The sequence below is a fragment of the Mustela erminea genome, chromosome 2 (genome assembly GCF_009829155.1).
Source record: "Mustela erminea isolate mMusErm1 chromosome 2, mMusErm1.Pri, whole genome shotgun sequence".
NCBI lineage: Eukaryota > Metazoa > Chordata > Mammalia > Carnivora > Mustelidae > Mustela > Mustela erminea.
Window position 1 is genome coordinate 121,143,087 of NC_045615.1, and position 24,705 is coordinate 121,167,791.

General features: G+C 34.8%; 1 pseudogene; it reads right to left on the reverse strand.

Annotated features, from left to right (window-relative positions):
• Window positions 1-21,376: 21,376 nt before the first annotated feature.
• LOC116583782 lies at window positions 21,377-22,468 on the reverse strand (annotated as a pseudogene).
• Between the last annotated feature and the right edge of the window lie 2,237 nt (window positions 22,469-24,705).

Genomic DNA, 24,705 nt, shown 5'->3' on the forward strand with positions numbered 1-24,705 from the left:
GAGTTGGTAGGGTGGTGTGCTTCCATTCCCCCATACCTTGTCTCATGGATCTCTTCCATTTAGTTGTTCCTGAATTGTATCCTTTATAATAATTTGAAAGAGTAAGTAGAACATTTTCCTGAATTCTGTGAGTCACACAGTTAAAATGTGGGTAGCTTGGCTGCTCATTTGTGACTGGTTTCTTAAGTAGGGGCAGTCTTGTATGTAGGACTGAGTCCTTAACCTGTAGGGTTTGTACTAACTTCAAGTATTAGTGTTAGAAATGAATTGAATAGTGGCGGTCCCCAGTTGATGTGGGAAAATGCCATGAATTTTAAGTCAGAAAAAGCCACACTTCTGGTGTCAGAAAACAGATACTACAATGATATTTATTCAACTACTTCTTCATTTAAACCTAGTAAGCCTGGGGAATTCCTTATAGATTATTCATGTTAGGGTAGCTTATATTCTGAGGATTTTTGATAATGCAAGAATAGAAAATCTATCAGGGATTCAGAAGAGAGACTTGAAGACATTCAGATCACAAATTTTGAAGGAAGATCCTAGAGGGGACTGTGGTAAGAAACACACCAATGTTTAAGGGAAATGCAAAATCATGAGTAAGAGAACATGTCTTTTGGGCATGCCATATAATCTATCTCATAAGTTAAGAAAGAAATGTAAAGTTGTTCCTTACCTCTATTGAAAAATAATGAGGAATTTCTAAAAGCAGCTAGAGGAAGAGTATAGAACAACATTGAAGTATTTACCCATTATAATGAATCAACCATTCCTGGAGAAGAGATGAATGGGTATTTGGAGAAGTGTCAAGGCTGAAAACCAGGAAGAAGATGAACACAGTTTTGAATTAAATTTACAATCCCAGAAAGTCCCAAAATACTAAGAAGATGCTTTTGATACATAAACCTAACATAGGATTTTATAAAGTTTGCAAACACATAAAACATATGCTTCACTGCATAGCCACATGCTTTCCCTTTAGAGTTTTTAAATTCAAGAAGTGATTTTCAAACTTTCATTTTGTTTTGTTTCTTTTTTTGTTGTTGTTTTTACCTTCATTTGCCTGAGTATGAACACCTCAAATACTTTCACTTATTAAGAAGGAAAAAGAATTCCCTCTTCATGTAATCCACTGCTTTCTGGGTAGGGAAATGCATGACTATGTAGTAAGGTAAGAAATAGTTGGAAAAAACGTCTAAAATCATGAATTTACTTTGGGAATGCATTTTATAGCTTCTTCCATGTTCTTTTTTTTCTTAATACCTAGGGTCAGCTTGTATCATAGTGGTAAGCAGCTAAAAAGATAGTGAATACGAGTAAATCAGTTTTCAAGCTACCAATGAAAAAGCAATGTACAACTAGCAGACTGGTTATCTAAACCTTAAAAGAGCGGTTATACATTCTATACATATACACATATATATAAATTCATATATATATGTCTATATATACACATATATATATGAGTTAAGTTATATATGTATATATGCACATAAGTTAAGTGTAGTGATTATGTATATACATTTAAGTAATGTGTATATGTATATACACACACATGTTATATATGTATATATACCCACATATATATATGACTTATGTTGCCTCTTATATTTCCATTTTTTTTTCTTTCAGTATTGGATATACTTTCAGATATCATATCCTTACATTTTAAAACAATTCATACATGACAAGGAAACATATCAGAGATTAATGATCTAGAGTCAATCCTTCTAAGTGTTGGATCATTTTGTCTCTTGCAAAAAAAGACATTATAATTAGTATCTGTTTTTCATCACAGCTGTAATTCTCAATAATAAATATATCACATGTGCCAAGAGCTTTGAATATCTTATTTCTCTCATGAATGCAGAGTATATTTTTTTCTATTTTCCATTAAAAATCAGAGCTTTATTTCTACATTTTCATTGATTTGAAAAGTATCTGTAAACTGACTCTTGTTTATTCAGACTTTTTCAGAAAGACAGAACCAATAGGAGATATATATATGTGTGTGTGTGTATTTATATATATATATATGTGTGTGTGTGTATATATATATATATATATATATATATATATATATATATAAAGAGAGTTATTGTAAGGGATTGGCCCATGTGATCATGAAGTTTGAGATGTCCCATGTTCTGGTACCTGCAAACTGGAGGCCCCAAAATGCTGCTGCTGTAGTTGCAATCTGAGTCTGAAGGCCTGAGAACCAGAAAAACTTGCAGTATAAGTTCTAGTTCTTAGTCCTGAGACCAAAAAACCAGGGGTGCTGATTGCTTCAGTCAGGCAGAGTGTGAATTTTCCCTTCTCTCATCTTTTTACTAATCAGTTTCTCCAATGGATTGGATGATACACATCTACATTGGGGAGGGTAATCTCTTTTACTCATTCTACCAATTCCAAAGGCAATCTCATCTAAAAACACCCTCACAGACATAGGCAGAAATAATATCTAGTCAAATACGGGCACCTTGTGACAGAAAATTAACACATCAAATTAACCATCCCAACTTTTATATATTGTGAAATTATAAAGTGGTATAACAACTGATTCATTTTCATCAGAATTTAAAATTGTGGTAGTAGGGTGAAAGAGTGAGAAAGAAAATGAGAAAAAGAAGAGAGAGAGGTAGGCAAATACGTATTATCAGATATCATGTAATAACTGTATAATAAATTCTTTAGCTAAATAAGTGCAAGAAGAATCAAGAAAGGGTTCAACAAAGAAATGGGATTTGACTTGGTTCTTGAAAAAAAGGTTTAGTTGAAGAGATGGCAATTTCTGAATTCAGGAAAGACATACAAGGAGGAATGAACAGAACACATGCTAAATATATTCGGGGCATGATTATTTGAAAATTATATTTCTGGAGCAGATGGTTCATGCAGAAAAGAGTGAAATATGGGTACATATGGTCCATAATAAAAAAGGTCTTAGATGCCAAGACCAAAGTGGTTGTTTTTATCCAGTGGCTAATTAGCAAATATGATGGATTTAAAATAGTTTGGTAATGACATTTGTTTTGAGGACCTGTCTTTGCACTTGTATACTGAAGGAAATAGTTCAAAACATTATAGAATATAATATTTTTGAGGTCACCTTTGTGGCTTACAGTTTAATATAGATATGTTGAAAGATTTAGAAATTCCTTGGCACCTTGTCAAAACATTGAAAAGATTCTGAAATGTTCAATGAGATGAAAGAGACACAGTATCTAGAGAATCCTTCAAAACTTGCTGTTCGACTTGCCATTCATATCTTAGATGGACATCAACTTGATATTGAGTCAAAACCAGGATTGTATCAGTTGATTATTTGATTCAAAGTGTTGTTTTACAGTTAAAGAAAATGAGGCCCTAAGAGGTTAGCCACACTAGCCAGGGCTCCTAACTGTTAAGCCATAACTTTCCTTACTGTGTCATACGTTCCAAAGCAAAGCAATGCACTCTGCCTACTCCCTCTAATTTCCAAATCTCTTCTTTAAACCCTCTTTAAGAATCAGAAATAACAGATTTCACTTACAGTGAGAAAAAAATCAAATTCCTTTCCCTACAATGTCTGCTTTCTTGAAAGCAAAGCCAATGGTTTCATAAGGTATAACTACTTATTGGTGATTTGGAGGTGACTTTGATATAAGACTTGTATCAGGAAGTTTAATAGATAACATCTGTTTATTCTTTGAAGATTAAGTGTATAACTTTCAGATATACTTAAAATAAATTGGATTTTGTAATAATTCTATAAAGTAAAATGAATTTATTGTTTTATATGTTTCTTAATATAATAGTGATAGGTTTTCTTAAGATATTAATAAGAATTAATTAATGATGATGGTGACAATTGAGAAATAGCAATTATAATAATCTGGACTTAAATATTTAATCACATCATAACTTTTAATTAACTTTGAACTGTTAAAGTATCAATATGAAATTAAAATAATATTAATATTAATAATGAACATTCATTTAAAGCTTTCTTTGTCTTGTGAAATTTATCTCCATTATTTTTAATCTTCATCTAAGCCTTGCAAGTTAACCAGAAGTGTTTCCATTTTGTACTAGGAAAACGTGGGTTTGGAGAAAAATCAGTAACTTGTCACATGCATATATGCACCAGGAGGTGGAAGAGCTGAGATTTGAATTCTAATTTCTCTGACTCCAAAGGCTATGACCCTCTCCTGCAACCACATTTCCCTTCTTCCTAAAGTTATTCTGTATGCCTAGGGTTTTTAAAGGTCAATAGTAATACCTCTTCTTTACAACTTGATTTCAAAACCATGTGAGCAATAAGACATAAGAGGCAAGATAATAGAGATCAAGATAGCAGCTTTGGAAAATATGGTTGTGTTTATACTGTGAAGTAGGTTTCTTCAACTGTCACCTCTGAAGTACAGAGATTCTCAAACCCAATCAGAGACAGAAGTGGCAGCTGTTAGCTCCTTCACAGGGAGTGTGCTTCTCCTTTAAGCTCGTGGCAGGATGTAGGATTATAACAACTACCTTTTGAAGATTTTTTTTATTTATTTGAGAGAGAGGGAGAGCATGTGCAAAGAGGCAGAGGGAGAGAGAGAATCTAGAAACAGAGTTCCTGCTGAGTGCAGAGCCTGACACAGGGCTCAATCCTAGGACCCTGAGATCATGACCTGAGCTGAAATTAAGTCAGACACTTAACTAAATGAGCCACCCAGGCCCCCCAACAATTACCTTTTGAGGAAGCAGGTTGACCTCACCAGTGGGGTAAAGAAGGGGTGGTAGAATTACTTTTGTCTCCCAAATTCACCAAGAAGACACCTTTTCTTTCTTCTCCTAGACCAGAGTTGGTGGCATAAGTGAGGTGAGGGTGGGCCACCCCATATTAGAAACATGAGTACACTTGTTTAAGTGTCCCTACAATGTATTACCAGCATAGGGTGTTTGACCATGTTTGAGGAATCACCAAATAGGAACTTTGGTTTATAGCTTAGCCTATTTTAAGACCAGGTTCTAATAAATAATATAACAAATATAATAATATAGCAAATATATCATTAATATAATTTCATGATGAATGAAAAGATTACAATTTGTAATATATTTAGATACATTTATTTTTTAAAATGATTTGGAATATAGTCTTCTAATTCTTATCTAAAATAGATGTCAAATATTTAATTATTTGAAACTCTTCCAAAGATTCATGGAAACATTTTCAATGACTTGAAAGTCAATGCTAATTTTTGAAACACATATGTCACCAGGGATGAATGACCTAATTTATATGAATTGTGAATCAAGCATTCATCTAAAATTCAAGGTTGACCTACATCAAATGTGAGAGCCTCAAAGTTTTGGTTAACTTTATTCATTACTTTTCCCCTTTGTATGCCTTTTTATTTCCTGTTTCTGACTTGGGTTGGAAGTAGAACTGCTAGCAGTGTTAGAAAAGCTGTTTCTATGATAATGCTATCCAATTGCAAACCTCAAATGTGCCAATATCTACAAGAATTTGAATCTAGACTTTCAGTCTCTAGATGTTTCAAAATCTGGAGAGGAATTTTATAATGTCTTTCCTTTTCTATTTCATGTGATTTTAAAAAAATCATTTTTATTGACACAATTTAGTTGATAGGATAAATGTGTTTTTACATTTTCATTTACTAAAATATTTTGAAGTCAATTCTTATTTCAATATACACTGATTGTATCTTTAAATATCATTTCAGAATTAGCAGTATACTTTTACACAAAATTAACTGCAAATCTAATATTGGAAAAAGTCTTATTTTTTTATGGTAAGTTTTTTGTATGGCTAGCTTCTACTTATCTTTTACACCTTGACTAGAATGTGGCCTTTTCACAAGGCCTTAGGTGGTTGTCTATATAAAGTAGCTCTAGTCACTATCACACTGTCTTAGTTCTCTCTTTGAATGATGTAACTAACAGTTATTTTGTTTTTTATTTGTTTACTGGGTGATTTTATTTCTTCCTTTTTATTAGAGTATAAATTGCATGAGGTCAGGCATCTTTTCTCTTTTGATCACTTCTGTAAATATATAAAATTTACATATATACATATATATAGAAACATGTATGCATATATGTGTATATAGTAGATTCACATTCTTTGCAGTAGTTATATTCTGTAAAGTAGCACAAATGCTGAATTAGCAAATCCTGAGCCACTGCTCTGAGGGGGATTACAGAGATAGGTTCCCGCAAGCCTCTGATGACACATTTTTGTCCACAAAATTATCATTTGCAGATGTAGGTTTGTTTCTCCACATCCTTGTCAAACAAGCCAGTCTCATGCAGTTGAAAAGTGCTCTTCCACATAAGCTTTCTCCCATAGAAAAATTATCAGATATATTAAAAAAATAAAATAAAATCTTCTACAGCTTCCTGATTTGCAAAACCTATCTCACCAGCAAGCTTAACATTTTTCATATCGCCTCACCTTTTGAGACATGCAAGCCAGCCAGCACAAGCCAAGAAGGTTTAACATTTTCCTGCCTCTGGGAAACAAAACCATAAATTACTTAGGCTTCCTGCTTCACAATTACTGTCCACTACTAATTTCAAAACCCCAATTGTCATTTCATGCAACCACAAACTTAACCACTTCTCCATCTTTCCATAGCTTCATCATGCACTACAGATGTTACTTTAGCACTTTCTGAGTAGCCTAATGTGCAGACTGGCAAATTTCTTCTTGCTTTTTCTGGATGCACTATGTCGTTGATTCATGAACAATGAGCTCATGGCAACAATACTACAACTCATGTTTGAACAAAGTTTACCTAGTGCACATATTTCCTCTATTAGGCACATCACAGCCTTCCTGTACTTAGGAACACTAGACAGCAGTTCAGCACTAGGCACAGTGAAGGGGGCACCCTCATGGCTCAGTCCTTAAGCATCAGCCTCTGGCTCAGGTTCTGATCCCAGGCTCCTGGGATCAAGTCAGGCATCAGGATCCCTGCTGGGCAGGAAGCCTGCTTCTCCCTCTCCCACTCCCCCTGCTTGTGTTCCCTTTCTCTGTATCTCTCTGTCAAATAAATAAGTAAAATCTTTTAAAATCGTCTTCAAGAAGCACAGAAAATGGAACACATGTGGCATTAAATAGATTATAAAAAGCATACTTATTTAGAATAGGAGAGCTAAACTTAGAAAGCAGAAAAATTATTGCTTTGTTAAGCCTCTACTCTGAACATGTCCACAGATGAAAGTGAAAACATCCTCAGTCAAAGCATTGACTTTGGTGTTGCGAAACTGTACACACACACACACACACACACACACACACACACGCATGCAGGCGCATGCGTCAATTATTCTATAAGATTTTCAAGGGCAGGATATATATTTTATTGAATTTTGTAGCTCACTATCATGCACAGTGCTATTACACAGTTGAAACTCAATTTCCTGTAATTGACCTGGCATGGCATAGAAGCTAGTGTGTCCTAAGATCTCACTGTGTATATTTTGACTTCATGGTGGTATAGCTGCTTTGATTCATCATTAAAATATGACTAAAGGCCCAAGACCATTATCTCAAGAAGACTGGCAATAATTGCACAGGTAAAAAGGGTCTTGAGAAAGTAATATAAAAGTTTAAATCCAAAATGGATTTAGAGCTCTATTTTTACACTGAAAAATAAGGCAAGATTTGGGAGAAAAATTCAGTATTCCAAGAGCACCTAGATGTTTACATTAATTAATCCCCATTCATCTTGCCCCATAAAATAAGGACTAGATGTCCATTCTGCCATCACCTCCTAACATACATATCTCTTATTCTGCACTGGTGATATATAACTGCTTGTATATTTCCATATTTTGAAAGAAGAGATTTCAGGACTGACAGGAACTGAGAGTAGATGATAGGGAGCAGAGCCAGAGAATGTATGGACTGACGCCTTTAATTAAATAGCCATTTACACTATTTAACATATATCTACAATTAACATCATGATTTATATGAGAAAAGGTATCACAAACAACTTTTCCAAACAGCTAATCTGAAAATAAGACAGTAATTGGATATGCATACAAGTATGTGTGTATATGTGTGTGTGTGTGTGTGTGTGTGTGTGTGTGTGTGTGTGCTGGGTCTCTTTCATTAAACAATATTAACTGGACTGACATAATATTTACCAATGTCTTTATATCAAAAAGCACAATTAAAAGACCTATAGACATAAATGAGCTGTTGTGGAAAGGAGATTATAGTTGGTGTTATTAAAATGCAAATTTGGAAGCAGTATGTCAGATGTGTCTGCATAGACAGGTTGGGAACATATCCTGGAGCAACTTGTATGTCATGATAAAGAGTTCTGAAAGTATTTTGTATATAATAAAAAATCCCTTGTGAATGGTTCCCAATTTAAATTTAAAACAAATACACTTTTTGTGTTCTTATGATTAATCTAAAGTGGATTTCTGGTTGCCTCTCACATTGTCAGTCTTATACACAAAGGAATAACTCAGTCCCAGACTTGCTAGTTCCAGCTTTGTTCATTTTGCCTACCATCATATATTCCTCTGTGTATATTCCCTCACATCCCCTGTCCAAAGCTGTGCAGGTTATGATTGAAAATGTACCTTGTATAGAGTGTTAGGGGTTCAAATTCCATTGCACATCATCTACAAAAAGCTATTTATTAATTCAACTAATATCAATTGAGCACTTACTATATAGACGATGCACTATTGTCGGCACATGTCATACATGAGTGAACGAAATAAACAGAACTGTTTGCCCTTATGGAGCTTATATCCAACAGTCATGCTAATACATAACAGAAAACAAACAAAATGTCATCATCTGTCCCAGCACTACAGCACTAGGTGTGGAACAGCTCTTAAACAGATTCTGATTTTTGTGGTAGTAGGTCCAGTAGTTTTGAGATGGCAAGGTCCCAGAGAAATACTTTTGAAACAGATGCCAAGATGAGAGTAAGAAGAGATGTTCCACTGGCATCTGGTTTATTTTTAATGAGGTGACCTCTCAGCTTGCTGTTTTTATGTTATATGTTTATGTTATGTGTTTATAAGTTCAATTGCTTATATGCAGTCTTCTTGAATTGCTTTACTAAGGTCAATGTGCATAAGAATATATTAGCATTTATTCTTTCAAGGATCAGGAAATCACATTTAGACTCTTCTATGACTGAGCCTCAGGAACCCCACTTGTCACTTGTGTTCTGGGAGCAGACATCAAGACAAAGTAAGAAATGCAAGAAAATATTGTACATAATGTCTATGAAAAATAAAGGGAAGAGGAAAAGATGGAGGCAGGAAAATTCTGCAGACCCCAGAGTAGGTCTGATGTCCTGAGAGGAGCATGGCAAAAAATAACACAGAGTTGAAAAAGCCTCTGTTGCAGTGCTCCTTTGAGAAAGTTTTGGACAGGCAGTGAGAGAGCTCTGATAATTGCCATAGAAGAGGTGACATTAGGGACGAATACCTAGGTAAGCACCATCATCTTAGACTGTCGTTGCCTTCTAGTTGTTTGAGAAGAGCACAACCTCAGTTAAAACACTGAAGTAGATTTCAAGTATTCCACAACTAAAGGCTGTCCGCTAAATATACTCCTTGTGGATTGTCGAGGTCTTTCTCAAAATGAGATCCCAGTAGTGCTCTTCCATGATGGCACACCTATCATATTTAGCTTATTGTTTTCTTACTGAAGCAAGTGTCTAGACCCCAGTCTTACTACCTTCCCTCCGAGTAGCTTGATACCACACATCCATGAATAGCACTGTATGTATCTCTTCTCTCAAAGCACCTGAGACTGAATGTCTAGAGACATACACTTTCCTCAAATTTTGCTTTTCAACTGCATTGGAAACAAGTACACAGATCTTCTTGACTTACAATGGGGTTAAGTCCTGATAAACTCATTATAAATGGAAACTATCATGAGTTGAAAATATATTTAATACACCTAACCTACCAAATATTGTAGCCTAGCCTAGTATACTTAAAATGTGCTCAGAACACATATATTAGCCTACATTGGGCAAAATCATCTAACACAAAGCCTACTTTAAAATAAAGTGTTGAATATTTCATGTAATTTATTGAATACTGTACTGAAAGTAAAACACAGAATGGTGGTATAGGTGCAGAATAGTTGTAAGTGTATTGTTTGTTTACCCTCATGATCTCATGATTGACTGAGAGCTGTGGCTCATTGCCACTACCCGGCCTTGTGACAGAGCATTATACTACATATTGCTAGCCTGGGAAAAGATCAAAATTCAAAATTTGAAGTGCATTCATATCCCTTTCATACCACCATATGGCTGAAAAATCACCTTGAAACCATGAAGTCAGAGACTGTCTGTACACATAATTTTTTAATATGCAATTTTTCTCATTTTAATTATATTTCTGTTTATCAGTACCAATAAGCACTAACAACAATAACAGACACAAATTTGAGGATCTTTTAATAATCTGAGAAAAGCAATCTGTGATGTATAGTTCTAAATTATCTTTTTTTTTTTCCTAAAGATTTTATTTATTTATTTGACAGACAGAGATCTCATAGGTAGAGAGGGAGGCAGAGAGAGAAGAGGAAGCAGGCTCCCTGCAGAGGAAAGAGCCCGATGCGGGGCTCGATCCCAGGACACTGGGATCATGAACTGAGCGGAAGGCAGGGGCTTTAACCCATTGAGTGAGCCACCCAGGAGCCCCCTTAATTATCTCTTAAATTAGAATTTTTTCCCTGTTTCATGCCCAGCCAACTCCATCCCATGATAGAAGGTTCACGATGTCTTCATCACTTGGGGTCCCCCTTTTATTGAAAATCTGGGAGTAATTTTCTCTATAAAGGTATTTGTTTTTAGATGTAGCTCTAAAATTCCATTGATTGTAGAACAATGAGTATAATTTCTTCATTCTGGAGAGCAACTAACTTTTTGGATTGTGGCCTAAATAAGTTAGTCTTCTAAGCTTTTCAATTTTGAGTTTTCATTCATATTTTTTTTTTTTTTATCAGTACTAAAGGGCACTTTTCAAATTCCTTATGAACTCTTCCCTCTACCAGTTATAGACAAGTCTTTGCCAATTCCTGTTTTTCTTTTTTTTTTCTTTTTTTAATTTTTTATTTTTTATAAACATATATTTTTATCCCCAGGGGTTTTCCACTAAGGTCAGGAACACGGCAGGGATGTCCATTATCACCACTGCTATTCAACATAGTACTAGAAGTCCTAGCCTCAGCAATCAGACAACAAAAGGAAATTAAAGGCATCCAAATCGGCAAAGAAGAAGTCAAATTATCACTCTTCGCAGATGATATGATACTATATGTGGAAAACCCAAAAGACTCCACTCCAAAACTGCTAGAACTTATACAGGAATTCAGTAAAGTGTCAGGATATAAAATCAATGCACAGAAATCAGTTGCATTTCTCTAGACCAACAAGACAGAAGAAAGAGAAATTAAGGAGTCAATCCCATTTACAATTGCACCCCAAACCATAAGATACCTATGAATAAACCTAACCAAAGAGGCACAGAATCTATACTCAGAAAACTATAAAGTACTCATGAAAGAAATTGAGGAAGATACAAAGAAATGGAAAAATGTTCCATGCTCATGGATTGGAAGAATAAATATTGTGAAAATGCCAATTCTTGTTTTTCTGTCTAAACTCTGCCCTCAACCACCTTTAGAAAAGCCTCCTGGGTTGTTTTCTAGTCTTCGTTCGTTTCTCATGAGACTGTCTTTTCGTTTTCTATATCCAATGTGGTTTTTTAACAGTTTTTTTTTAAATGACTTTGATTAGGGATGGATCCCTTTGATGGTCATGAATAAAAATTCTGCATCTTAACTCTGTGACAAGTTTAAATATAAACTTTCTATATAACTTCAAATCTAAATATTTGCTAAGGACCCAGAAATGGCTGTTTATTTGGGTATAATGTTTGTTTAGAATTGTTTTACACATGATTGAATACAAACTTACCAGGTCTTTAATAAAATATATTGTGTTTTTACTCAAGTTCTTACTATACATACATTCTTTCATTCCTTTAATAAATGGGTAACATACTGAAGTTTGCTGCACTTCCCAAAACAGTTTATTTCTTAGTTAAACAAACAACAAATTAAAAATTAAAATGGGATCGAAATGGGTAGCTTGCAGGCAAAACACCAGATTAGCTGCAATATTTACAAAACATGGGTGAGTGGGAAATGTTAATGTCTGTTTCTCAATGTTGAAGCTCAGAGATGTTTAAGTACCAGTGAAGTAATCAATATATTAGATTATCAATAGAGAAGTCCACAAAATATCTACCGGGTCTAGCAAGTGTTTTGATTAATAATGACATGTTGACAGATGTAGCTATGTCAATACATGTTTTATACACAGCCAAGGAAGGATCAGGGACATTATCAATACACTGTTATTGTAGAGATATGTACAACTCAATATGAGATTCTCCTAAACCAAAGCTGATTAGATAAGTAAAAACTGGTCAGTCTGATATGGGAATATGGGCTATTACTGCAACAAATATGGTAGCATTCTGGAAATAAATTATAGACAGAATGGTCATTTTATTATGACCAAACCATGCATTTATTTTCTTAGTATTATTGTAATATTTTATTAGACAAATTAGTAAAAAGTAAATAAATTAGATCTTAAAAAAATAAAAGGAAATTCAATCTGAATATCAACAGAATTTTAAAAATTGGTAGATTATTAGAAAGAGCAAAACCTTTGTCATTAGGAAGGCTTCAGCTTAATTACAGAATAAAAAGTTACTTTACTTCTTGAAATTAAATTTTTCACTTATAAAATTTAATAACTGCATCAATTGTATAGAATAGTTGTGAAGATAAAATATTTAGTAACTGGCAAATATTATGTTCCAAAATCATCACAAAAAATGAAAATAACAAAATTTAGTCATATATACATAAGTATTATAGGAAATCTATTTATTTTCTTATCTTTATTGTTAAAATTAAATATTATTTTTATTTTTATGCAGTGTTTTTGTTTTTTGTTTTGTTTTGTTTTGTTTTGTTTCTCTTTTTCTGGATATGAAATATGATTACTTTAAAAAACCTTGTATGTCCTATTCCGGTCCAAGAAACATTTGGCATAATGTTAGCACAATATGAAAGTCAGCTGGGAAGAAATCCTAAACTAGAGGATTTCTTGGTAGCTTTTAATTTGGTAAGTCTCTGAAACATCCTCTGTCTCTTGCCCCTCTGACTGGACCATTGTATCTTGTGCTTAACAGTATCCAGGAGGCTGATAGACATGAAGAAGCCCGGGATGGTGAGAGCACTTAAAGAATAAAGAAAAAATGAAGTAATACATAAATATGCTAAGAGTTAACTCTACAGAGGAATGGGGAAGTGCACTCTGCCTGCTTTGCCTAGGAAGGCTGTTTTCCCAGCATAGTTCTTTAGAGCTCTTCTGTGATTCACTTATCTGTTATGTGATGCTCATGATAAGCAATGAATTGCCTATGAGTCAGCAATACAGAATGTTATTTAAAATGTTATAAAACACTCAGCTGTCTCGGCAGACATAATGATGTACCAAAGGCATAGTACTAACAAAAAGTCAAGAAGGATCCTTGGCCTTATAGCTTCATTATCTTGTTACCTGAGCGTACTTGACTCAAAGGTCAGAATACTGGTAGAGGGAAGTGGAGCTTAGGAGTAGAGTGAGGGAACCAGACTGCTTTGTTGCTCTTGGCATTAAAGGACGTCAGAATATGTCCTTAGAAGCCCAGCAAGATAAAAAGCTATACCAAAAGTTCATAGACATTATGATGACTAATCATTTTGTTATGCTGTTTATCATTACATAAAGCTGGGCATGTCAGGGATTTCATCGTTAACAATTATATTTCACCTCACATCTTTGCATCCGACAATTTTTAAGAGAAAAAGTCTACAAAAAGCGCCATAAAATGATGATAAAAAATCACCAAGCACCATGCTGATTATTACCAGTAGTGATTATTGGTGATAATAGTGATTATAACCAATTTATAAGTGGATTTTTAAAATTAAAAATATATTTTGATTACTTCTGGACTCATGTAGCAAACCTTTTTAAAAATGCAGATGATAGGGGCGCCTGGGTGGCTCAGTGGGTTAAGCCTCTGTCTTCTGCTCAGGTCATGATCCCAGGATCCTGGGATTGAGCCCCCACATTGCATCGGGCTCTCTGCTCAGTGGGGAACCTGCTTCGCCCACTGCCCCTTGCCTGCCTCTCTGCCTACCTGTGATCTCTGTCTGTCAAATAAATAAATTAAATCTTTAAAGAAATGCATATGATATTGTTCCCTAATATGTCATGGCCAGCGTGACAAATCGACCAGAACGTAAGAGGATGGTGAAAAGAAATGAAGAGACAAAGAGATGGGGGCAGGAGGAGCACTGAGGAGGATGTCCAACAGTGCCAAATTTATTCCACATCTTATAAGCATTTATAAGGCAGACCACAACAGGAGGAGTAATACATCAGTATCTAGTCAGATAACCGCAAGTTCCTATAACAAGTTTACATTAACTACAAACAAATCTTGTGATGCCAGGTAGTCACGGCTAATGCCATTAGCTACTATTGATGCAAGAAGTTACAATCAGCAAGGGAGTGGGTTATGGGAAGTACAGGAACAACAAGGACGGACTAAGAATTCATGACCCTGACCACATTGTTCCCTTCCGTTTGGGGAATGTGTGGGAAGTCACGTAGGCGAGTGCACGATGCGTAGCACAGACCCTTTCTCAGTGCTACTCAGCCTTGCCTGTCTGTAACCCTTTATTAAGGTATTTGGGCTTAAAGGGATACACAAGTCAGGGCCTGGTTTGGTCCACGATTCCAACCGTGCTGTGGCCTCCAACACTAATACTACTACCTTAGTGGTTAGAAAGAGAAAATAAGAACTATCAAATATATAATATCAAATTAAAATACCTCTAAATGTAACTTTAAAACAATAAGCAATAAAGAGCTAATTAACATTTTTAGGTAATACATTTATCATGATGATTTGTATATCTTGAGTCAACTTCATATTAATAAGTTGGGTGTGAAATTTGATGTAATTGAAAAAGCAGATATTTTAGGGTAAAATAGCATTCATAGGAAACAAAGCTTCAATGCTGAATGCCTTTTATTTATTCATGTATTTATTTTTATTACTATCTTTGAATCAGGAGAAAACCATCTATGTTTCTCAGCTAGAATTTATTGTGTAAAATAATGAAAATTCCTATTTTGTGGGGCTATTGTGTTTTTTATAAATTTGTATATAATCTTTCACATAAAGGAAATAAATGGAAACTATTATAACATTTAAGAGGGAAACTTGGTCATGAGGATTAGTACATAGGTGCATACATATGTCAAAACTCAGCAAATTATATTTTTAAAAATACAATGTAAAGTGTATTGTACATTCAGAAATTGTACTCTAATAAGATTACAAAAATATTTATTTGGAAGTGATCATTGCATATTTCTCACTCTTTTGTGAACCGAAAACCACAAAAAAATAGCTGTTTTTCTTTTCTTTTATATCACATAGACATAAAAATGACAAAAATATTATGTGTTATTGATTGCTTTTTATTTACAAATACTTTTGGGAGGAAAAAAAATTTATTACTCACAGACATCCTATAAGATAAGAAGGCAGATTTTTAAAATGTAAAAACTTAAAATCAGGTAATTTAAACAATTTGCATAGGCAGAAATCTCCTTATAACACATGTACCCGCATCAAATTTCCAGAAGCTGTATATTGTCAAAATACATAATATACCTCCATAGATTTTGCTGGTAACTTTGACATTGCTAAATGTCCAGCTATAAATTTTCTTAGATTTACTGCATTGCATGGAAAACATTGAGAAAATGCACGAAAACTGTACAACAGAAGGAGAATAGCAAAGAACAATATGGCATTCAATTATGTTTATGGAACACTAAAGACCAAAAAGTTACCTATTCCTCCCTCCTTTTCTCTCATCCTCCTTTCCTCTTCCCACTCCTTCTTTCCTCTTTTTTTTCCTCCTTTCCTCTTTTTCCTTAAAACAAAAACAAAAACAGCTTGTACTGTCAAATTCCTTTGTGTCTACTCATCCTGTTTTCCATAAAGATGTTTTTAACTATTCTTTAAATTATATCTTTAGTATAAATTACAGAATCAAGTCCTCCAGTTTTTAAGTTTTTAATCTGATTTAGAAAAAAATGACATTTTTAACAAATTGAATCTATGTAAAAAAGTAATATAGTTCTCTCTTTATTCACCCTTGATCTTTTGAAGTCCTCAATGAACAACTTACATAACTTTTGTAAAACTTTCCCTCTATATATAGAGAGAGATAGAGAGTCTCTCTCTATATATATATAGAGAGAGTCTCTCTCTCTCTCTATAGAGAGAGAGACACATACACACATGTATACATATGTATACACACATGCATACATATGTATACACACATGCATATGTAGATGAGTTCTGTCAATTTGTCTTGAATACAGCACCATACTGATTTCCTTGTATATCCTATATATGCCAGTTATTTTTCTTGGAATTCAACTTGGGTGTTTTATGTACAGAATTTTTTAACCAGGGAAGTCAAAATTATGAGCCATTTTCTCAATGTTCATCATGAAAATTGGTGTTTAAACTCATCATTTTAGCTCGATATATTATATACAGTTATATGGTTGCACAATATTGTATTCATTAACTTCTGTTATTGCATATTTGTTGCACATCTAGATGTTTTTTTAATTTTTTGATCAATGATATATTGAAGAAAGAAACAATTAACTACAATGATTATTTCCTTAGAATAAACTTTTGAGAGTAGAATCATATAGTGGAAAACTGTTTTTTTTTTTTTTTTTTTTTGAGAGAGAGATGGAGAATGAGAGTGGGGGAGAGGCAAAGGGGGAGAGGGGCAGAGGAAGAAGATCTCTATCTCACAACCCTGAGATCATGACCTGAACTGAAATCACATCCCTGAGATCATGATCTGAGATTTTTAATTGACTGAGCCACCCAAACACCCTTAGTGGAAAGATTTTTAAAAATGTTTTTATCCATTTACCCCAGAGATACAAATGTAGTGATCAGAAGAGGCCCCTGCACCCCAAAGTTTATAGCAGCAATGTCCACATAGCCAAATGATGGAAACAGCCCAGATGTGCACCGAAAGATGAATGGATAAAGATGGTGTGTGTGTGTGTGTGTGTGTGTGTGTGTGTGACACACATACACTAGAATATCACATAGCCATCAAAATGAAATTTTTACCATTTGCAATGATGTGGATGGAACTAGAAGGTATTATGCTAAGTGAAATAAGTCAATCAGTGAAAGACAATTATTATTGCAGAACTTAAGAAACAAGACAGAAAAGAGGGGAAGAGAGGAAAAAATGAAACAAGATGGAGAAGAGAGGAACAAAATGAAACAAGATGAAACCAGAGAGGGAGACAAACCATGAGACTCTTAATCTTAGGAAACAAACCGAGGGTTGATGGAGGGGAGGTGGGTGGGGAGAGTGGGTGGCTAGGTGATGGCCATTGGGAAGGGTATGTGTTGTGGAGAGCACTGGGTGTTGTGAAAGACTGATGAATCACAAACCTGTAGCCCTGAAATAAATAACACATTATATGTTAATTAAAATATTAAAAAATTGGTGCCTGGGTGGCTCAGTTGTTAAGCATCTGCCTTCACTCAGGTCATGATCCCAGTGTCTTGGGATCAAGCCCCATATCCGGCTCCCTGCTCCCCGGGAAGCCTGCTTCTCCTTCTCCCACTTCCCCTGCTTGTGTCCCCTCTCTCACTGTCTCTCTCTCTCTCAAATAAATAAATAAAACCTTTAATAAAAAAATAAAAAATAAAATACTAAAAATTAAAAAAAAATAAAACATTTAAAATAAGATTGCAAGTTCACAATTTTACTGCATCATTCTTTTTTCTTTATGTATGTTTTGTAAATATTGCTTTTTCCTTTAGTCAATAGTTAATAAAACAATTTTGGGGAAAAAGAAACCCAAAACCAAACCTGAATATGTGTGTATGTGTGTGTGTGTATGCATATATGTGTGTGTGTGTGTATGCATATATATGTGTGTGTGTGTATACATATATACACACACATATATAAATACCTTTATACATGTGCATATAAATGTATATAAACACATATAAATGTATATAAATACATTTACACCTATTTCCATCCAAAATTGAATATATTTACATTGACAAAAGATATGTATGACACTATTTTCCTACAGACATGCTATTTCAAGGCATTGTAGCCTTAAATTCCATTTGCCAATCATACAATATAGTTTCTTATTGTAATTAGTATTCTCACTGTAGTATGATAGCTCAGTGCAGATCTGTTCTTATTAAGTTGCTCATTCTGATTAGAAAGTTTCTACACTGATTTTAAATATTTCAAATATCACCTTTGACTACTGGTTTTTTAAGTTGAATTTACTTTTCTATTGGTACTTTCATTATCTTACTGATTTATTTTTAAAAACTTTTAATTTTTAATGATGTTAAATCATTAAATAGATTATAAAATAGATATTGCATATTCACTTATTCATTGTTTATAAAAATAAACAGAATTCTGGGGTACCTGAATTTGGTAAAACATCTGCCTTCAGCTCAGGTTGTAATCCCAGGGTCCTGGGATCAAGTCCATATCAAGATTCCTGCTCAGTGGGGAGTCTGCTTCTCCCTCTCCCTCTGTCTGTCACTGCACCCTGCTCGAGCTCTCTCCCTCTCTTGCTCTCTTAATTAAACTAAAAAAATAATAATAAAAATCTTTTTAAAAAAGATAAATAGAGGCTCCTGGGTGGCTCAGTGGGTTAAAGCCTCTGCCTTTGGCTCAGGTCATGTTCCCAGGGTTCTGTGATCAAGCCCCACATCAGGCTCTCTGCCTGCCTCTCTGCCTACTTGTGATCTCTACCCGTCAAATAAATAAATAAATAAATAAATACAAATTTTTAAAAAAGGTAAATAAACAGAATGCCAGTTAATGTCTCTAGATGGTAGACTTTGTTAATTTGTTTAACTATATTTTATAAAAGTGAGCATAGTTAAAGAATATTATCTTATAACTTAAAAAGCTTATTTGTCCTTTAGTCATTGGAACATGACAGTCTCAGATTTCATCTTGTCCTAGAATTTTGTTATGGTATTTAGTGTTGCCAGAAATATTAACTATGTTTCACTCTTGTTTTCTTCACAATGAAGTCAATAAAGGTAGGGAGATGTAGTGAACAAATATGTCAAAACTCAAAGAAATATATTAAATGGATATACATATTATACTTCCTGTGACAACATAAATAATTTAATACACATCTTTGTGTCATGCTAAAAATCATGGGTTTTAAAGACTTTTGTGAAGGGAGATTGGATTAAAGAAAAACAATTTTAAAATACTTGTATTTCTTACCTATACTTTGAAATAATTAACTCTGGTCTGCAACAGAATTAATGAGATAGTCCTTCATAACAATACACAAAAAAAGGGATCATTCAGTTGCAAAATTTAAAGAGACATTTTTGGGATGCCTGGGTGGCTCAGTTGGTTCAACATCTGCCTTCAGCTCAGTTCATGAGCCCTTGCTCAGCAGGGAGCCTGTTTCTCCCTCTGCCTGCTGTTCCTCCTGCTTGTGCTCTCGCTCTCTCTCTCTCCCTGACAAACAAATTTAAAAAAAAAAAAAAAGATAAAAAATAAAGGAACACTTTTCCTTCCTAATCCCACAATTTAAAAAGAGAGTCTAACATTCAAGGCAGGTAGAAACTAAGCTTACATTCATTCAAGAAAACTAATTGTTCACATATGTTTCAAGAACAAGCACTGTTAGAATCAAATGGGGATTGCACAGGCCCACAAAAACCAGTTTAAAAGGGAAGCCAAATATAACCTTTCCTCTCTACCACAAACCCTGTTGCTAACACCTTCCTTTGTGAAAAAGAGAACTGGACTGCATAAAGGTGTTTGACACTAAACTGTGAGCTGTCCAAATTTTACTGATACATGTGAATGTGTCACATGTTTTTTATATTATTTCAGACCTTACTTGAATGTACTTTCTATACACACATAGCAAATCCAAGTCATAAGTTCTTATTGAGTAATTCTACCAATATTTCCTCCATAACCTTTTTTGTGTTCAAATTTCTATTATCTAGTAGATACATGTTATTCCTAGGGAAAAATGTCTGTTCTTACATTGCAGACCTAGACGTATTATTGTAAACTAATACATTTCTAGAGTTTTGAAAGCAACACTTAACTACTTTGTGTTGTACCTTACAACAAAAACATATTGATTTGAACTACAGGGCAAACCATCCCTGCTGCATGATGACTGCCAAGATACTTGATGGATGCATCCGGCATTTATCGATAGTCACTCTAATATGATTTTTCTTTCTTTATAAAACTCCCCAAATTTCTCTGCATTCAATTGAATAATAAATGGAACACATTTGTATGCAGACCTTGTTCACTGTAGAATATTCTTGGATGCCATTTATAACTTTACTACTTTAAATTGAAAGTCAACATCATTTTATAGTTCAATGTTACCATGTATCCTACAATTCCATAGCTAAATGTAAATGTAAAATAAGGCCAACGTATATAAAAGCAAAACCAAAAAGCGTTGTTCAGTCATCTGTCATTAAACTGAATCAGAGCTCAGTGCTATTTTATGTTATTGGAGGGAGGTGCTAATTAAATTATTTTCCTAACAAATTGTCTATAACTAGTAGTTTTATATTATAAATTTAATTAAAATTCTTCAGTTCAAAAAAAATTTCTTTTTTTTTTTTCAAAAAAAGTCACTGTTCAAATTTTATTTGGTATTTTATTTGGTACAACACTTAGTTGGTTGCATGGTCTTTTTACATTATATGGCAATGTACACTATATTCTGACATACATGGTACACGAATTAAGATCCTTTGGAACAGTTACACACAATACATGCAATAATGAATTTATACTTTGGAGCCCAGGATGTGACTGACTGGAAAAGATGGACTAGGCATTTTGGGTGAAGGAACCAGAAGTCATAGAACACACAGGAAATACTCATCTGGTTTGAAGAGCACCTGCTGCATATGCAATACTGGCAGTGGTGCCTCTGAGATGAACCCATTTAGGACTACAAAGGCAGGTATCATCCAGCATTAGGGTATAGCTGCAGGGTTTGCTGAACCATTCGTATTTAAAAATTAGGAAACCGATGTTTTTTCCTTAGGCCATTTTGATATTTAAGTAACAGATCAGATAATAAGAACATATGTCTACAACCTCCAACTAAAACCCTGTTGTGGTCTAGACAGTGAAGTGGTACATTAGAAAACTTTAAAACTGCAGCTCCTTTTGCATTCCCCAGAGTGTATCTGCACTCTTCTTCAAACGGGCCTCCTCCTCAGGAGTTAGAGTCACTTTCACAACATCTGAAATTCCATTCTGTCCCAAGATGCAAGGAACACTAAGGAAGACATCATCTTTTATTCCATAGAGACCCTTAATCATGGTGGAAATCGGATGCACCCGCATAAGAATCTTCATTATACTTTCTGCCAAATCTGCCACAGACAGTCCAATGGCCCAGGAAGTGTAGCCTTTCAGCTTGATCACCTCATAGGCACTGTCATCCACCTGTTTTGTGAACCTCTTTCCACTGTTCCTTATCTGCATCAGTGCTTAAGTCAGGGTGCAGATTCTTCAGAGAGACACCAGCAATGTTTATTTCACTCCATACAGGCACACTGGAGTCTCTATGCTCCCTGGGGATCCACCTGTGACAGCTTAACAAATGAACTCTCAGCCTTTCCCACATTAGGTAAGGGAACCAGGCTGAATCCAGATTGCAACCACTTCCAATAACATGGTTTTTGGGAAAGCCACTTATCTTCCAAGCCACATAGGTCAAGATATCCACTGGATTGGAAACAACAAGCAACTTGCAGTTTGGGTTGTATTTGAGGACATTAGGAATGATGAACTTAAAGATGTTCAGGTTACACTGGACCAAATTAAGACAGCTTTCTCCCTCTTGCTGAGGTGCCCCAGCTGTGATAATAACCAGCTTGGAGTTTGCAGTCACATATATAGTCTTTGCCAGAGACAATTTTTGGTGTTCTAAGGAAAAGGCTTCCATGCTGGAGATCCATCATCTCTCCCGTCAGTTTGTCTTCCATGACATCAACAAGAGCAATTTCATCTGCCAAGTCCTTCATTAAGATACTGATGGCACAAGCCATGCCAACAGCGTCAACCTCAACAACTGTAATCTTATTTTGGGGGACATGTCCTTCCTTAAGAAGATTCTGAATCAGCTGATCTTTGAGAGTTGCCATTTTGGACTTAGAACCAAAAGGAATCGGGAGTGCAGGTCGGGAGGGTGGGCGTCAGCGGCACACGAGACTGGATGCGGATGTGGCGGCAGTGGCTCCGACCTCAAAAAAATATCTTAATGCTTATTATGTTTCACTACTATGTCCACACTGGGAATATAAAAGTAAATAAACCTCAATCTCTTCATTCAGGAAAGTATAGATGAGTTCAAGATACATAAGCAATATACATATGCAACTTTCATAGACATTGATAATAAGGGGACCCCGGGTGTCTCAGTTAAGCCGCTGACTTCAGCTCAGGTCATGATCCCAGGGTCCTGAGATAGAGTCCCAGATTGGGCTTCTTGCTTGGCAGGGATTCTGCTTCTGTCTCGGCCTCTGCCTGCCACTCTGTCAACTTGTGAGCTCTTTCTCTCTCTGACAAATAAATTAATAAAATTAAAAAAAAAAAGTTGATAATAAGGACAAATAACATCCAAAATAGAGAGGGAGTTGAGAATATTTAATTTGATCTTCACTAATTTTCAACAATTATTACCATTTAAAAATGATATGGTTTTCTAGTTGTTTATAAATCACAACTGGCATATTACTGATCATAAATTTATATTACATGAAAACAATACAGAACACACTAATTTATATAATTACTGTTGATAAATGAAAAATGTGAGTTTTGTTATATATAATGAATCATCAAAGTTTTAAACTTTCTATATTAAAGTTGTTTTCAGGGGTGCCTGGGTGGCTCAGTGGGTTAAGCCTCTGTCTTTGGCTCAGGTCATGATCTCAGGGTCCTGGGATTGAGCCCCGCTTCGGGCTCTGTGCTCAGTGAGGAGCCTGTTTCCCCTTCTTTCTCTGCCTGACTCTGCCTACTTGTGATCTCTCTTTCTCTGTCAAATAAATAAATAAAATCTAAAGTTGTTTTCAGAGGTAGGAACATTCAGTGCAAAAAAAAAAAAAAAAAGTGAGACTCCATGGTTTGGCTCAGATCTTATGATTTGAAATCTAAATCAGTTTTGTCATAAAACTATATATTTTCTTCTCAGAGTTCAATTTTCCACAATGCCAATCTGATTTGCAAACATTTGACTTTGATTTCAACTACTGAAGATGCTTCTTTCATAGATCAGTGGTAAAGAGTATCTCTTGACTTTATTTTTCTCTAGACAAATGTGTAAAAGGTCCTCATAAAGATAAGCACATGGAGAGGAGTTTGCACACCCTCCACAATATAAAGATTTTCCTTGTGAAATGACATCATTATTTCCCTCAATACCAAAGATTACTTTGCCGATTTGAAAAGAGTTTTCAGGCAACCATCTGACTGAGACTTAAATGGTAACATTTCAGTTTCACACCCTGAAATGAGTTTAGCTATAGTATTTTCAGAATTTTTCTTTGATAGGTATAACATTAAAAAACTTGTAGAAATGGTCAGTGTAACATGTTACCAAAGAATTATTTAATATGTATAGACCACTTTTATTTTAAAGAAGCTAAAGGAAACTTAGTACTCAAATCCCTCAAGTATAATTACCAATATTATTTCAATAAAATAAAAACACATGAATGTAGTCTATTTTCTTGATATTTTACAAATTTATTCAAAATAAGTGATAAATGGAAATGACCAATGACTTCTAAGTTTTACATCATTGTGTACAAAGGACTTGTGTGCCACAACTGTGCATTGTTGTCACTATATCAGTTAGGAAATTATCAGCACTTTCATAGCAGTTTATAAATACTGACTGCTCTGAGCCATACAATGACTGCTACCACTGCTTTGGCCCTTCCCTGGAGCTCCCCATAATTTACTTAATTGAGGGAATCAATGCCTTACACAGAAGAAGTCCTCAACTCCACCACCAAAATGTTAGTGTCCATTCTTTTTTTTTTTAAAGACTTTATTTATTTATTTATTTATTTATTTTTTTATTGCACATGTGAGCTGGGGGAGGGTCAGAAGGAGAGAGAGAATCTCAAGCAGATGCTGTGCTGAATGCAGAGCCCATCGTGGGGCTGGAACTCCTGACATTGAGACAATGACCTGAGCCAAAATCTAGAACTGGGTGCTAAACCAACTGAGCCATACAAGTGCCCCAGTTAGTATCCATTCTAATTGTTAGATGCCCATTTTATATCAGGTATTGTTAAATATTCTGAATTTACTTCTGGATTTGCAGTATTCTACTGTGATGAAGGAGAAAACATATAGCATTCAAAAACATGCTTTTGGACTATTTTTCTACTTTTACACATGGCAGAATTAGAGTCCTGGCTTCCTCACCT